General features: G+C 39.0%; 1 pseudogene; it reads right to left on the bottom strand.

Annotated features, from left to right (window-relative positions):
- The window catches only part of LOC132692952 (FACT complex subunit SSRP1-like), a 34,532-nt pseudogene extending 25,540 nt beyond the window's left edge, over positions 1 to 8,992 (bottom strand).
- Between the last annotated feature and the right edge of the window lie 4,279 nt (positions 8,993 to 13,271).

Raw genomic sequence — 13,271 nt, 5'->3', positions numbered from 1 at the left:
CCGCTTAGTCACCCAGGCACCCCTGCCCTTTGTTCTTTTAATCTCTCTCTCCCCCTAAATGAAACTACTGTGCCACTGCGTTGCAGCTGTAGCACGGACAGGAGCCCACTTCTGCCAGGGTGATACCTCTGGTCTGTGATTAGAGCTCTGAGTGGAGACACTCGACCCTGGTCTTCTCATTTAGCTCCGCCTGGCATGGAATACTTGCCCTATAAGTGAGCTTGGGCAGAAGCATGAAAAGTCTCAGTGTTCTCAGCCTACTGTCCCTGGAGTAGAGCTTTTCTATGACTGGGGTTGTGTCAGGAAAGAAGACAGGTTCCCTTGGCCACGTCTGCCTGGAATAGTGCTGGGGGCTGCGGACAGGGCCTATAACGTGCATCCCTAGTTTCACGTCTTCTAGCCGGTCTCGGCCCCTAAGTGGCTTATTTGGGCCTCTACTCAGGAATAGGAAAACTCCACCAAAATCTAATTTTCAAGCACATTTTAGGCCTTGCCCCCTCCCAACAACTACTTACTGCCTGCTGCTAGGTCAGACATTAGCATGACTCATAGTTTTGTGCTTTGGCTCTGTTTTTAATCCATTAAAATGATTATCTTGCTTTTGCGTTCTACTTTATCCTTTTAAATTTTTTTTAATGTTTTATTTATTTTTGAGAGCGAGAGAGAGACAGTGGGAGTGGGGAGGGGTAGAGAGAGAGACACACAGAATCTGAAGCAGGCTCCAGGCTCTGAGCCGTCAGCACAGAGCCCGATGCAGGGCTCAAAACCACGAACAGTGAGATCATGACCCGAGCCGAAGTCGGACGCTTAACCAACGAGCCACGCAGGTGCCCCTCTATTTTATCCTTTTAAGTTTTAGTTTCTGTAATCATATTGTTGCTATGTGTCCAGTGACAGGGGATGCTTCAAAGCATCAACTCACTCTGCAATTTTGGCTGTTAATCTTTCCTGACTTTACATTCCCTCCCCCAAGCCAGCATGTCAAAAGTCATATTGTAAATTAAATCTAATTTTAAAGATGATGCTATGTATTATTGAGCATTTACTTTGTGCCACACTCTATTAAGTTTTTTAAGTACAGTTTCTTGTTAAAGCCTCACACCCATCTCACGAGGTAAGTACTATGATTATTTCTGTGTAATCAATGATGGAACTGAGGCACAGAGAAGTTAACCTGACTGGGTGCAAGGAGCACAGAGTTAATAATTAGGTTTTGAACTAGAATATCATCCAAGACAGTCTGGCTGTGGCATCTACCTTTTGAAATATTACACTCTACTCACCTCCAATAGACAGATAGATATATCCCTATCTCTGTCTGTCTATCTATCTATACAATGTATAGTAACACTATGTATAATATAATAACCAGAGGAGAATGAGCCATCACCTTATAATCCAACACCTCATCATCTCTACTATAAAACACAAGTGACACAAATAAATATAAATCAAAAAAAATTCAGAGTTTTTGTCTGGTAGAAAAGATACATTGATCTTTCTTTAAAAAAATTTTTTTTTAATGTTTATTTATTTTTGAGAGAGAGAGCACGAGCAAGGGAGGCACGGGATCCAAAGCAGGCTCCAGGCTCTGAACTGTCAGCAAAGAGCCCAAAGCGGGGCTCAAACTCACGAGCCATGAGATCATGACTTGAGCCGAAGTCGGACGCTCAACCAACTGAGCCTCCCAGGCACCTGATACATTGATCTTTCAATCTTTCTCTCTCTCTCTCTTTAAAATTATCATTAGTTTTTAATGTTTGTTTATTTATGAGAGAGAGACAGAGCACAAGCAGGGGAGGGCAGAGAGAGGGGGAGACACAGAATCCAAAGCAGGCTCCAGGCTCTGAATTGTCAACACAGAACCCAGTGTGGGGCTTGAACCCATGAACTGTGAGATCATGACCTGAGCCGAAGTAGGACGCTCAGTGGACTGAGCCACCCAGGCACTCCACCTTACTTTTTTCTTTTCTTTCTTTCTTTCTTTCTTTCTTTCTTTCTTTCTTTCTTTTTAGTAAATAGACAACAGATAATTAAGGGCACGGCATAGAATCGGCATGGTGCTTTTTTGATTCACTAGCTATAAAGACTATGTCCTCTGAGACAAAGGCAGGACAGATGTAAGACTAACAAGTAGAATTTACCAAATAGGAATTGAAAAAAAAAAAAAAACACCAAAATATGAAAACAGAAGTAATAAACAATTGGTAAATGGGGAGATTTGGGTCATGTAATATTAATAAGGAAAGACTTCTTGGTGAAAGGAGAAGCATTCAAGATTAAAGGAAGAAAATTACAATGTGTGGAATGGAACAAAAGAGGCTATTACATGTGTAAGTGGAAATCTAGGGAATGTTCAGAAAGAATTCTGCCAAGCCCTTAGAGACCAACAAATTGGGCCATGATTGGAGAAAAAGGAACAGCCTAAATTGTTTCAGGGAACATAGAAGTGTGGTATTTGAAGAATAAACAGAATGGTTTATATAGCCCATTTTGAGAACTATAATCCTGAGAACCACTGAAAGGTTTTTCAGGATGGCTGTGATGTGATCCGAATGACGAACACTGGGCAATTATGTTTGTGGAGTTGTGAGGAATCCCGCTAAGAGATGGAGCCATTGGGTTTCTAAGGGGGCAGGAAACGTGAGCAAAGTACTATCTTATTGGCAGAAATGGGTTACTTTAAAAAAAAAAAAAACAACAAAACATATACACAAAAGGAGATGGTCCAAGACCCCAGGGAATTATCCCTGACATTGATGGAAAGTGAAGCAGTGTAAAATTAAGATACGGAAGCAGTTGTCAAATTGGCCTTCTGGACCTGAAATACATACAGATGGAATTTGAGATTTACAATAGCAGATCCTACAATAACCTAAGGGGCTAAGGCACAGGCTCAGGAAAACCTGGCTACAACTTGCATGTAAGTGGAAAAGGTCAGTTACAGTGATCCAGAAAGGAGCAGAGGAAGAAAAAATCCACTTAAGGGGTGTCCACCAGACGATGCAGGGGAGAGAAAGGATTGCAGAAAGCTGGAGAAGGATAATTCCTCCGAAAGTGCCCTCCTTTCCTTATTGAGTCATATCTCAGATTTTTCATATTCAAAAAACTATGGATTGCATTAAAAGAAATATTTTAACTTTGACAGATCTCCACTAGAAACTTGGATAAAACATACATTATCTTCTGGTTGTCCACTACGGGCAAAAATTAACTTTAACTTCTCAGGGGAGCGCATAAAGTAAAAAAAAGTAAATGAACACACTCGACAAAAGTTCAACTCTAATAGTTTTACTTTGATGTTCTTTTTCTTAAAGTATAATTGTGTTAGGTTTTAAATCGTCGCGTTAAAATATGTTAGAACAATGGAATGATTTCACACAGACCGAATAAGAGGTAGTACATTCATTATATCCAATACATTAATATATTATGGGAAATTGGGAAATTTATTTCTTTACAGTTCTTCCCTCTTCTCCTGCCCCCAGAAGTGTTTGTTTCTTAGGCAGAAGCATCATGGCTGGGGATAATTAGTTTGGTCTTTGGGAACATTTCCCAGATAATAACATCGTGCCCCAGAGACCTGAGAAAAGAACATTGCGCGTATGAAACTCTGAGCTCTAATTGAAGCCTAATCACTGACTCACATTCAGATTCCTTGAGAAAATTACTTAACTCATCTCTGGGTCTCTCCACAGCACAAGGAGAATAATGACTATTTTACAACAATGTGGGATGTATTAGCAATTAAATGGTGGTAAAAATCCCTTGAAAATACAAAGCTACACTATATAAATAAATGTTAAATGAGAATGGAGAAAACAAAAGAAGAAATGAGTTTGGGAATATGTTAGGAATAATTCCTGGAAAAGCCCCTCAAGAGGCCAGGGCTCCCTGCATGGGCTTGTTGGGCACAGCAGCTAAGTCAATAGACCACCCTTCATAGGTAAGAAAGGCGGAGGGACCCTGTGAACTTCACACTGGAGAAGCACAAATTAATTTGGTACAGGTGTTTTTTATACGCTGAGGGAGAATGTTCACAGGGTCCTGTAGCCTTCCTACTCCCGAGGTGGTCTGAGCTGAGGAAATACTAGGCTGTCATCTAAAACCCGTCAGAACAGCAGCTGGACGTAAGCGGTTAGAGCCTTGCATGCTGACTTATGTTTGGTATCTCAAACACATAGAAAAGGCGTGTAAAATATTCAAGAAACATTTTAGAAGACTTATGCAGGCCCATGTTTCCTTACCCCCAAATCTCCAGGCCTCATGTGTTTCAGAATTTTGATAATTTTTTTTGGGGGGGGGGTGATTGGAGGGGATGTACCTACGTATCTATCTACCTACCTACCTACCTACCTATCTATATCACCTATGTATCATCTATCAACACAACCAGGGAGGACTAAGGCATCATTGTGTATAATCCAACACATTATTATCTCTGCCATAGATAGGACATACAAGTTGCACAAATAAAGGCAAATCGAAAACAACCTCAGGTTGACTCAGGTCAAATTTTTCTGGCAACTGATTTATGAAATGATTGCTTTCAGCTTTTAGAATTTGGCTTTTGCACGTAAGAATTGCAGAAAGGAGACTGTGGATCTGTTAAAGAAATATACATACCTCTGAGGCTGAAACTGGAAACTCAGCCTTGTGTAGTGTAGTGTGACTTATATAGTCTGCACTGGATTATATAATTTTGGGAGGAAAACTACTTAAGCGAGGATTATACTTATTACTTAGCGGCCACAATTCATTTAGGTCACCGTTACATAGTTTTTGTGATTTTTCTTAATCTGAAGTCCATGGGCCCATATATAAGCTGCTGGGTGAACATAAAGCTGAATACCTCCTGAGATAGTGTGCACATTTCCATGTATGTGCCTGTTTTTCCAGAGACATAATCCATAGCTTTTCTTTTTCTTCCTTTTTTTTTTTTTTTTTGGTCCCTAAAATCTCCAAACATTCCGAGAGTGAGACAAATTCACAAGCTCTGCTTTACCTCTATGAATGTTAATGACAATAGTATAAAGGCAGGGTTTACATTAGTATTTTAGTAATGCTTTTCATGCTCCTTCTGATGGCCAGGAAGGGCCACATGTGGTCCAGTCCCTTCCAGTCTCACTCATCTTCCCTCTCCTCCCCCTGCTGAGCGTGCTCTGGCCTCGTGGCTTTCTTTATGTTTCTTGTCCTCAGAAAACCTGTTCCTGCCTCAAAGTTTTTGCTCCGGTGGTTCTGTGTGGTGCCCCGCCCAAGATCTTCCCGAGGCTGGTTGCTTTTTGTCATTTGAATCTCAGCTCAAATGCTGCCTCCTCCGAGAAGCCTTCTCTGACTGCTTACTTTAAAATCCTTCCCAGTCATTCCCCATGCACCATTCTGCTTAATTTTCTTCACAATTCTTAGCGTCACAACTTGCGTGGCTAGACACAGTGGCCCTCGGCGCTTATTCCCTATCTGAAATAATCTTTATTTATATATTTACTTATTCACTTTCCGACGCCCCCACCCTAAAATGTAAATTTACTGCTGTCCTGTATGCCTAGAATAGTGGTTGTCATTTAACAGGCCGCCGATGAGTGTTTGTAGAATGAATGAATGATTACACTCCTTGCAGTAGTGATAATGTACTTATTAAGGTGCTTATTGTAGAAAAGAAGAACAGGTAAGCAATAGTCAGTTAAAAGTTACTGTGCTAGGGGCGCCTGGGTGGCTCAGTCATTTGGGCATCTGACTTAGGTTCAGGTCATGATCTCACCGTTTGTGAGTTTGAGCCCCTTGTCAGAGGAGCCCGCTTCGGATCCTCTCACTCTCTCTCTGTCCAACCTCCATTTGTTCTCTCTCAAAATAAATAAATAAACTTAAAAAAAAAGTTACTGTGCTAACCGGGTCAAGTTACTTAACCTTTTTATTTTTTAATTTATTTAAAAATTTTTTTTAATGTTTTTTATTTATTTTTGAGAGACACAGAGAGGGAGAGAGAGTGTGAGTGAGGGAGGGGCAGAGAGAGAGAGGGGAGACACAGAATCGGGAGCAGGCTCCAGGCTCTGAGCTGTCAGCACAGAGCCCGTCGCGGGGCTCCAACTCATGAACTGCAAGACCAGGACCTGAGCTGAAGTCCGGGGCTCAAGTGACTGAGCCACCCAGGTGCGTCACCAAGTTACTTAACCTTTTTAAAAATTGTTTTTTTAATAAGTAAAATAGATATAATAGTATCCACCTTGCAAGTTTATTGTGAAGTTGAATGAGTCACTGCATTAAAAACACTTGACAGACTAGAATACATTTGTTAAATATTATTGTCATTATTATTGTCATTTTACAAAAATTAGAAAATTACTTAAATGAGACCAAAGGCAAATTCAGCAAAATAAGATTAGGTGCCCTCTAAAACGTATTAGTTAAGATTCCAGATAAAACTGTCTAAAGGTATAGATAACACAATGTCATATTAATATAAATTTTAATTACTTATGTATTAAAATGGAAAACCTTTAGAATTTTGGATTGGAATGTAGACTGCTTTGGATTCCAACTTCCGAGTCAATAACATTTGAAACGAAATATATGCTTTACTCTTTTATCGTATACTGACAAAATGCATGAACAGAATACCAAGGAGTTGATTTTCATAATACCTAAAACTCTCCAGAATTCAACACTCTGCATTTAACAACTCTCTTGAGTATTTGTATATCTTGGGTGTTCATTTGTCTTTATAAAAGAAACACTCAGAATACACTGGCTAACGAGATAAATGAAGAATATGATTTGAGAGATATGTTCTCAGGAACTAATTTTATTTTGGAAAATTTTGCTATTGCCCTGTGCAAGCAGAGTTAATGAGTGATTTTTCCATCTACTTAGTACTAGCTAAAAAATCATTTCCATTTCAAATAGCATTTCTCATTAAAGTTTTTGTCAATTAGTTCTCTATCTCATTATGCTGGAAAATGTGGTTACAAACCACATTTCTGAAACCTCTGCGTGTGTCCTAATCCAGTTCACTAAATATCACAGCCTAAATATCTCTTTCTAATGTTTTCATTCAAGCAGTGCAGGCACCAAGTTTGTTTATATCAGCTTTGAAGGAACTGTTTTACAGCTTTATAATATCTTATTTTGCAAAAAAAATATCTTTTTAAATGTTTATTTATTTTTGACACAGAGAGAGAGAGAGAGAGACAGAGAGAGAGACAGAGCATGAGCGGGGGAGGGGCAGAGACAGAGGGAGACACAGAATCCGAAGCAGGCTCCAGGCTCCGAGCTGTCAGCACAGAGCCTGACGCGGGGCTCGAACTCACAGACCTTGAGATCACATCTGAGCCGAAGTCGGAGGCTCAACCGACTGAGCCACCCAGGCGCCCTGCTTTATAATATTTTAGAACTGAAATAGTCCTTAGAACATCATCTATTTCAATTCTCATCATTTAAAAATGAGTGAGCGGAAGTCCAGAAAGGAAGATATGTCAAAGCTCACTAAGTGAATGAATGGAAGAGGAGACGATAGGACTCCTGACTTTCTTTCTTCAGGTCTCTAACCATGAATTCCCAAGGGGCAGTCACCTCCTAATGAGCTCAGCACAGGCTGTAGGCTGGGAGTAGCGTCTTAGTGAAAAAAAATTATCATCACAGTTGCTCTTAGGTTGTCAGTTTTTTGAACAACCAGAAAGATATTGCCCTAAAAAAGGGAGAACCCAAGACAAAAAAATGCTTTCAGTTGCAGAGAAGTTCTCCAGGCTCACTCTCTGCCCTCCTTTTTCTCTGGAAAATTCTTTGCTGCATGAGTTCAGGGTTAGACCCATACTGGTGAGTCCATTTCCTTTCCTTAATTTTTTTTCTTCTCCCTCCTCCTTCTACGAAATATTTTGTTATCTTTGGGTAGAGTCTAGCAAGGAAGTGAAAAGACTTAACAAATACATCCAGTTAAGCAGAGATTTTACATAAAATTTAATGTTAAAAATTGAGTCCATTATTTGGCTAATACATGTAAAGAGAATGCCAAAAGTTTTTCTCCTAAAATAGCCAGGAAGTTAAAATAAGAATTCCATTCTTACATGGATTATGTAATCAGTCAATTCTTTAATTCATTTTCCCCTGGCATGCACCCTATTGTTTATCTCTTTTTCTTTTCATTTTTTTTTAAACAGAGCCTTTTGGTACATATCGGTAGGATTTGTAATAAAATGTTTCAAGAGAAGAGTACTGAAATACACCATTGCCATTGTGTAAATCTTAACGTGTTTGTTCTCAGAATTTATGCCATCTTTTCATCCAGGGATTGTAATCTTAGTTTGTTCACTCTGAAGGCAAGATAAGATTCCAAGCATTTCTAAAATAGTTGGTATAATTTATTGTCACTGCAATGCAGTCAGATTTAAACCCTTTTGGACCCCGATGCCACAAAACAGCTATTCAGAGTTCAAAGGGGTAGGTCTACACATGCGATTAAGTTATCACTAATGGAACTACTCTAACCCTTGCTGTGCCCTGGCTGCTCCTGGTGTTCCAAAGATTAGGTGAGACCCCAAAGCCTTCAGATATTATGCATATTTTATTGCATAAATCACAGGTGTCAAAGTAAAACACATTCAATGAATTGCTTCCTGCCACTAACACAAAAATTATTTTCAAAATAAAAAATCATGTTTCCTCATGAATACGAACTTCTCCTGACAAACCTCCAGTGCCAAATGTGGTTTCCATTTGCTGTTTTTGGATTTATTTGACTGTGCCAAAGTTCAGGTGTGCCAGCTCTTTGTAATAAGCCATTTGGATGAAAGCTTGGCTAGCTCAAAGGATCCTGATGTATTTTATTGCTGCCTTTTAAGATTATTGTTCAGAAATACCAAGTCTAATTTTGAAATCAATTAGCCATTCGGTCTGATGAGGTGTTGGCCCAGCTCAGGTTCACACCCGCTGTCCACAGATTATTGTTCACTTGAGTCAGATCCTTAGGACTGCACTGTTCCCCAGCATCTGGTAGACACATGTTTGATGTTCTTGCAGAATGAGCTGATGGTTTAAATAGCAAACCCTAACGAAGAAAGCTTTGTACATTTGCTGCTGTTAGCCAGGAAAACAAACTTTTTATAATACTCTGTAAAAAAAAAAAAAAGAAAAAAAAAAGGAAGAAAAGAGAGAAAGAAAAGGAGAAACCTTATTTCTTTCATATTTTATTATTTTGTTCTATGATCTGTGTCTAGGGAACTTAAGTTTTCAAAAATATGCATGGTAGAATGAACACATGTAATGAGAAAAGAATCAAATTATCTGCTGCCTACCAGTACCAGACAAATATTCCTCTTTCCTTGGGTCCTCCCTGGACTGAAAGTATAATATCTTTCCCAGAAAGCTGCCTCCAAAAGAGGACCATACCTTTCTATCACAGTCAGTCAGCACTTGTGAAGGTGCAAATTCTGCTTGGCAGGGACAGTGCTTCTGGGAACACCGCCAGAGGCCCCAGCACCACCCATGTTGTTCAAAAGAAGTGGCAGATAGTAAAATATAAAGCTAAACTACCCCTGCCCCGGTTTCCCATTCACCGGCCCCCTCACATTTCGATAGAGCAGGGAGATCTGACCTGCTCGTTCACGAGACGTCGCTGATACTGTGCGTGGGCTCATTATAGAGGTCTCCTGTGCAGCCAGACAATAATGGGGTAGATAGATACTGGGCATGTCCCATGACGTCTATAGGCAAGAACATTTTCTTACTCATTTCCCAGCTCTGCAATAAAGTACAAGGTCACTGTGAATGCAAAATAAAATTCATTTGATATATTATTCGGTATCAGTGGTAATAAGGATGTGGTAGAGTAAGCAGAGATCAAATGGTACGGAGGACTGTCTTCTGTCTGCAGCTCCATTGCCTTCCACTGAGCTCTTAGTGACTCAGGAAGACCCGTGAGGCTGGCTGTATGTTTGTCACATTCAACCCTCACTCTCTTAAGGAGGTTCATTAGTTTTCATTCATTCAATCGACACACACTTGTTGAATTGTTCCTGTGTGTTGGGCAAAGGGAAAGCAATGAAGAAAACACAGACCTGGTCCCTAGCCTCCTCAAACCTACAGTCTAGAGGCAAAGAGATGTGTTCAAGGAATAAAAACCAACTAGTTGAATGTCAGCCTGCAAATAAGAATAATGAGGAAAAGAGGTACCAGTTATATATCTTATTATATTACTTAAAATTTGAACATTTGAACAACTTTTCTTAAAAACCACTGCATACTCCGAGTGTTTTGGATAAGAAAGGTACAGATTTTCAATGAATAGGAGGAATAGCCAATTATATATTTTCTGGTGTATTTTAACCAAGTATTTAAAACCCCACTCCCACTTATTAAGTGTGTATTGTGCATGCATCACTCTATCATACTTTATCACATTTAATCCCTGCCCTCAAACTGTAGCTATTTACCGACGAAGACACCTGAGGATCAGAATGGTTAAGTAACATGTACCCTGTCCTAGAGCCTATAAATTACAGCTGAGATTAAATTAAGGTACTACTTGGCTCTAAGGTCTATGCTCTTTCTAACGTAACTGATTATTTCCTAACAAACTCAATAATGGCCAATGGTAAAAAATCTTTTTACTATTAATTGAATGTACTGATTGAATTGCTTAGCAAATGAGCTCTGAACTTGCCTCTACATGATACCAAGACTCTTCAGTGTGTCCAAATACAAATGGTGGGCACTCGTACAAGCTTCTGCCGCCTTTACCTACGTGTGAGAAAAGGCACCGATGTCTGCGAAATAAATACGATTACAGCCGAGTACATAGTAACATAAAATTTTATACATATTGTGTGTAATCCTGTGCAAATAGCTACCGTTCTTAAGTCTTCAAGCTGGGGGTGTGAGAAGGCAGGCTTTGAGTAACCCCCAGAGGAGAATTTGTATTTCTTCACTAAAATGGAGGAAGCAGGCTATGGAGAGAACTTCTGAAAAGGAGTTCAAGAACTTTCTGTTGCTTTTATTGAATATATTGGTACTCATCACCCTGGTTGTTCCCTAGGGAAGATTTGCCTCATCTTCCAGAAGAAACATGACAAAATATGGTGATTTAAAAGAGAGAAGGGTATTATATGGAACCATAGAATGTGACACTTATTTTTGCTATCTCCAATTTCTCTTTAAAGAATATGTCTGGAGGTTGACGTCATAATAATAAAGCATGGCTTGCTTAATCTTTCTAAAAACAAAGATGAACAACTTGGACCAGAGCACCAAAGTAGGATTAAGGTTGTAACTACTACCATAAGTTACTACTATTAGAAATTCCTGCCGTTGTTAGTTAGGGACTGAATAACAGGCTATTGCAAAGGTTAATGAAGAAATAAATGCTTGTTCTTTCCTCTACCGTGCAAAACATCTCACCGATTTTTATTAAAGATAGGATATGCCTAGATATTCAACAAAAGTGAACGTGTAACATTTCTAAAGCCCCTGTGAAATCTAAGCTTGGTGAATCTTCAAAACCTCAAACACTTAATTTCTGTAATTCAATACTGAAAAAAAATGTAAATATCAGATATTGCTATGCCTTTGATTTTTTTTCTACCCAATAGTAGACCCTCTGATCTCAAATAAGAGAGGATTGTCGGTCGATTAAGAACATCACCACTGAGATTAATATGTTTTCAATGTTAAAAAAGAAACCACATTGGAATAGCATAATGAAGGGGTACATTTATAATTTTCAGCGTATGACTCCTTGTCAAGGTGACTGAAATTCAGTAGTGTAAAATAACGTTACACGCTGTTATTGCTGGCGATGTTATTATTTTTCCAGTTAAATGCAAGTGTGGATCTTCTGAAGTACAGAAGTACTACCTTGCTCTTTCTATTTCCATATACCTCATATATTTCATGCATCCCCTCCATTACCCTTTCCTTAGCATTAACATAATAATTTTAACCTTCATGTTGGCTAGAAATTGGCAAAGAGAAATGAGGGACTACCACATATCAAAACCCATCTCAACGTCTTCTGCTAGACATTAATATACCCTGATTTCTGACCGAAAAACACAACCAATCGTGATCCAACATTTCAGAAACAATGTATCAATGTAAGTAATGTAAAAATGGATTGGAACTTTTCCTTACTAAAGTTCTCAGATTTCACATTAACAAAAATATCTAGAACACCGTAGAAAGGTTTCTTTTTCATGTCAACACCGTGATAGTCTTTCAGCTTGGTTTTAGTTTATTCAAACTAAATGGACGATGTAAGCATTTTGCCATCAGCAACCAGAGCGTGCAACTACAATTAGATTCACCTTCCAGAATAATTCTATTGACTATAAAATGCAAACCATTTTGTGAGCCTGTGTTCCTAATTTTCAGGAAGGTGTCAGAGATGAGTCATAAATGTCTTTTGACTTTATAAAACAACAAACTATGTGAAATATGCGTAATCCTTTTATTATTTTTTAAAAACTGTTTTTAAACTGTTGAACACCTATCTACCTCTGAGAAGTATAGCTGGGATGGTGGGCACTTGCAAATGAAGACCAAACAAGAAGGTAAAGCGACCTGGCTGAGTCCACATAGCAGAAGAAGCTGTGGTTGAACCTGTTTTTGTCTTTCAATTAGAAAGCCAGTCAGATGGGGCGCCTGGGTGGCTCAGTTGGTTAAACGTCCAACATCAGCTCAGGTCATGATCTCACGGTTCATGAGTTCGAGCCCCATGTTGGACTCTGTGCTGACAGCTCAGAGCCTGGAGCCTGCTTCTGATTCTGTGTCTCCCCCTCTCTCTCCCCCTCCCGTGCTTGCGCTCTGTCTCTATCTCTCAAGAATAAACTTAAAAAAAATTTTTTTTAAAGACAATTCGCATTTATTTGCGGATATTTGGAAAATGCAGAAACGTGTGGAGAAGAAAATTTAAATCAACCAAAATCCAAAGTTGATACTTCACCCATGTCAATATGTTCTTAGAGTTCAGTGTAGTATTTTTCTGTGTTTGTTGCTGCTTGAGTCTGGGTACAACATGATGCAAATCAAAGTGCATATAACATTTTGTATCCTGATTTTCTTGTGAGAATTTTGCATGTCACTAAATATTCTGTGAAGAGATATGATTTATAATGGTTGTAGACTATTGCATTTAATGCATGTATTGTAATTTATTCAGCTCATCTTTTTTATTGAGTTTTAAAGTTATCTTTCCTACTATAAATAAAGCAGTTATGACTATCCTTATACATAAATCTTAGTGTGCATCTCTAAATTAATTCCATATGATTAATCCCCAGATACGG

Source organism: Panthera onca, chromosome B1 (assembly GCF_046562875.1).
Source record: "Panthera onca isolate mPanOnc1 chromosome B1, mPanOnc1 haplotype 2, whole genome shotgun sequence".
NCBI lineage: Eukaryota > Metazoa > Chordata > Mammalia > Carnivora > Felidae > Panthera > Panthera onca.
Note: the sequence above shows the minus strand (reverse complement) of the source record. Positions and strands in the feature narration are given on the sequence as shown.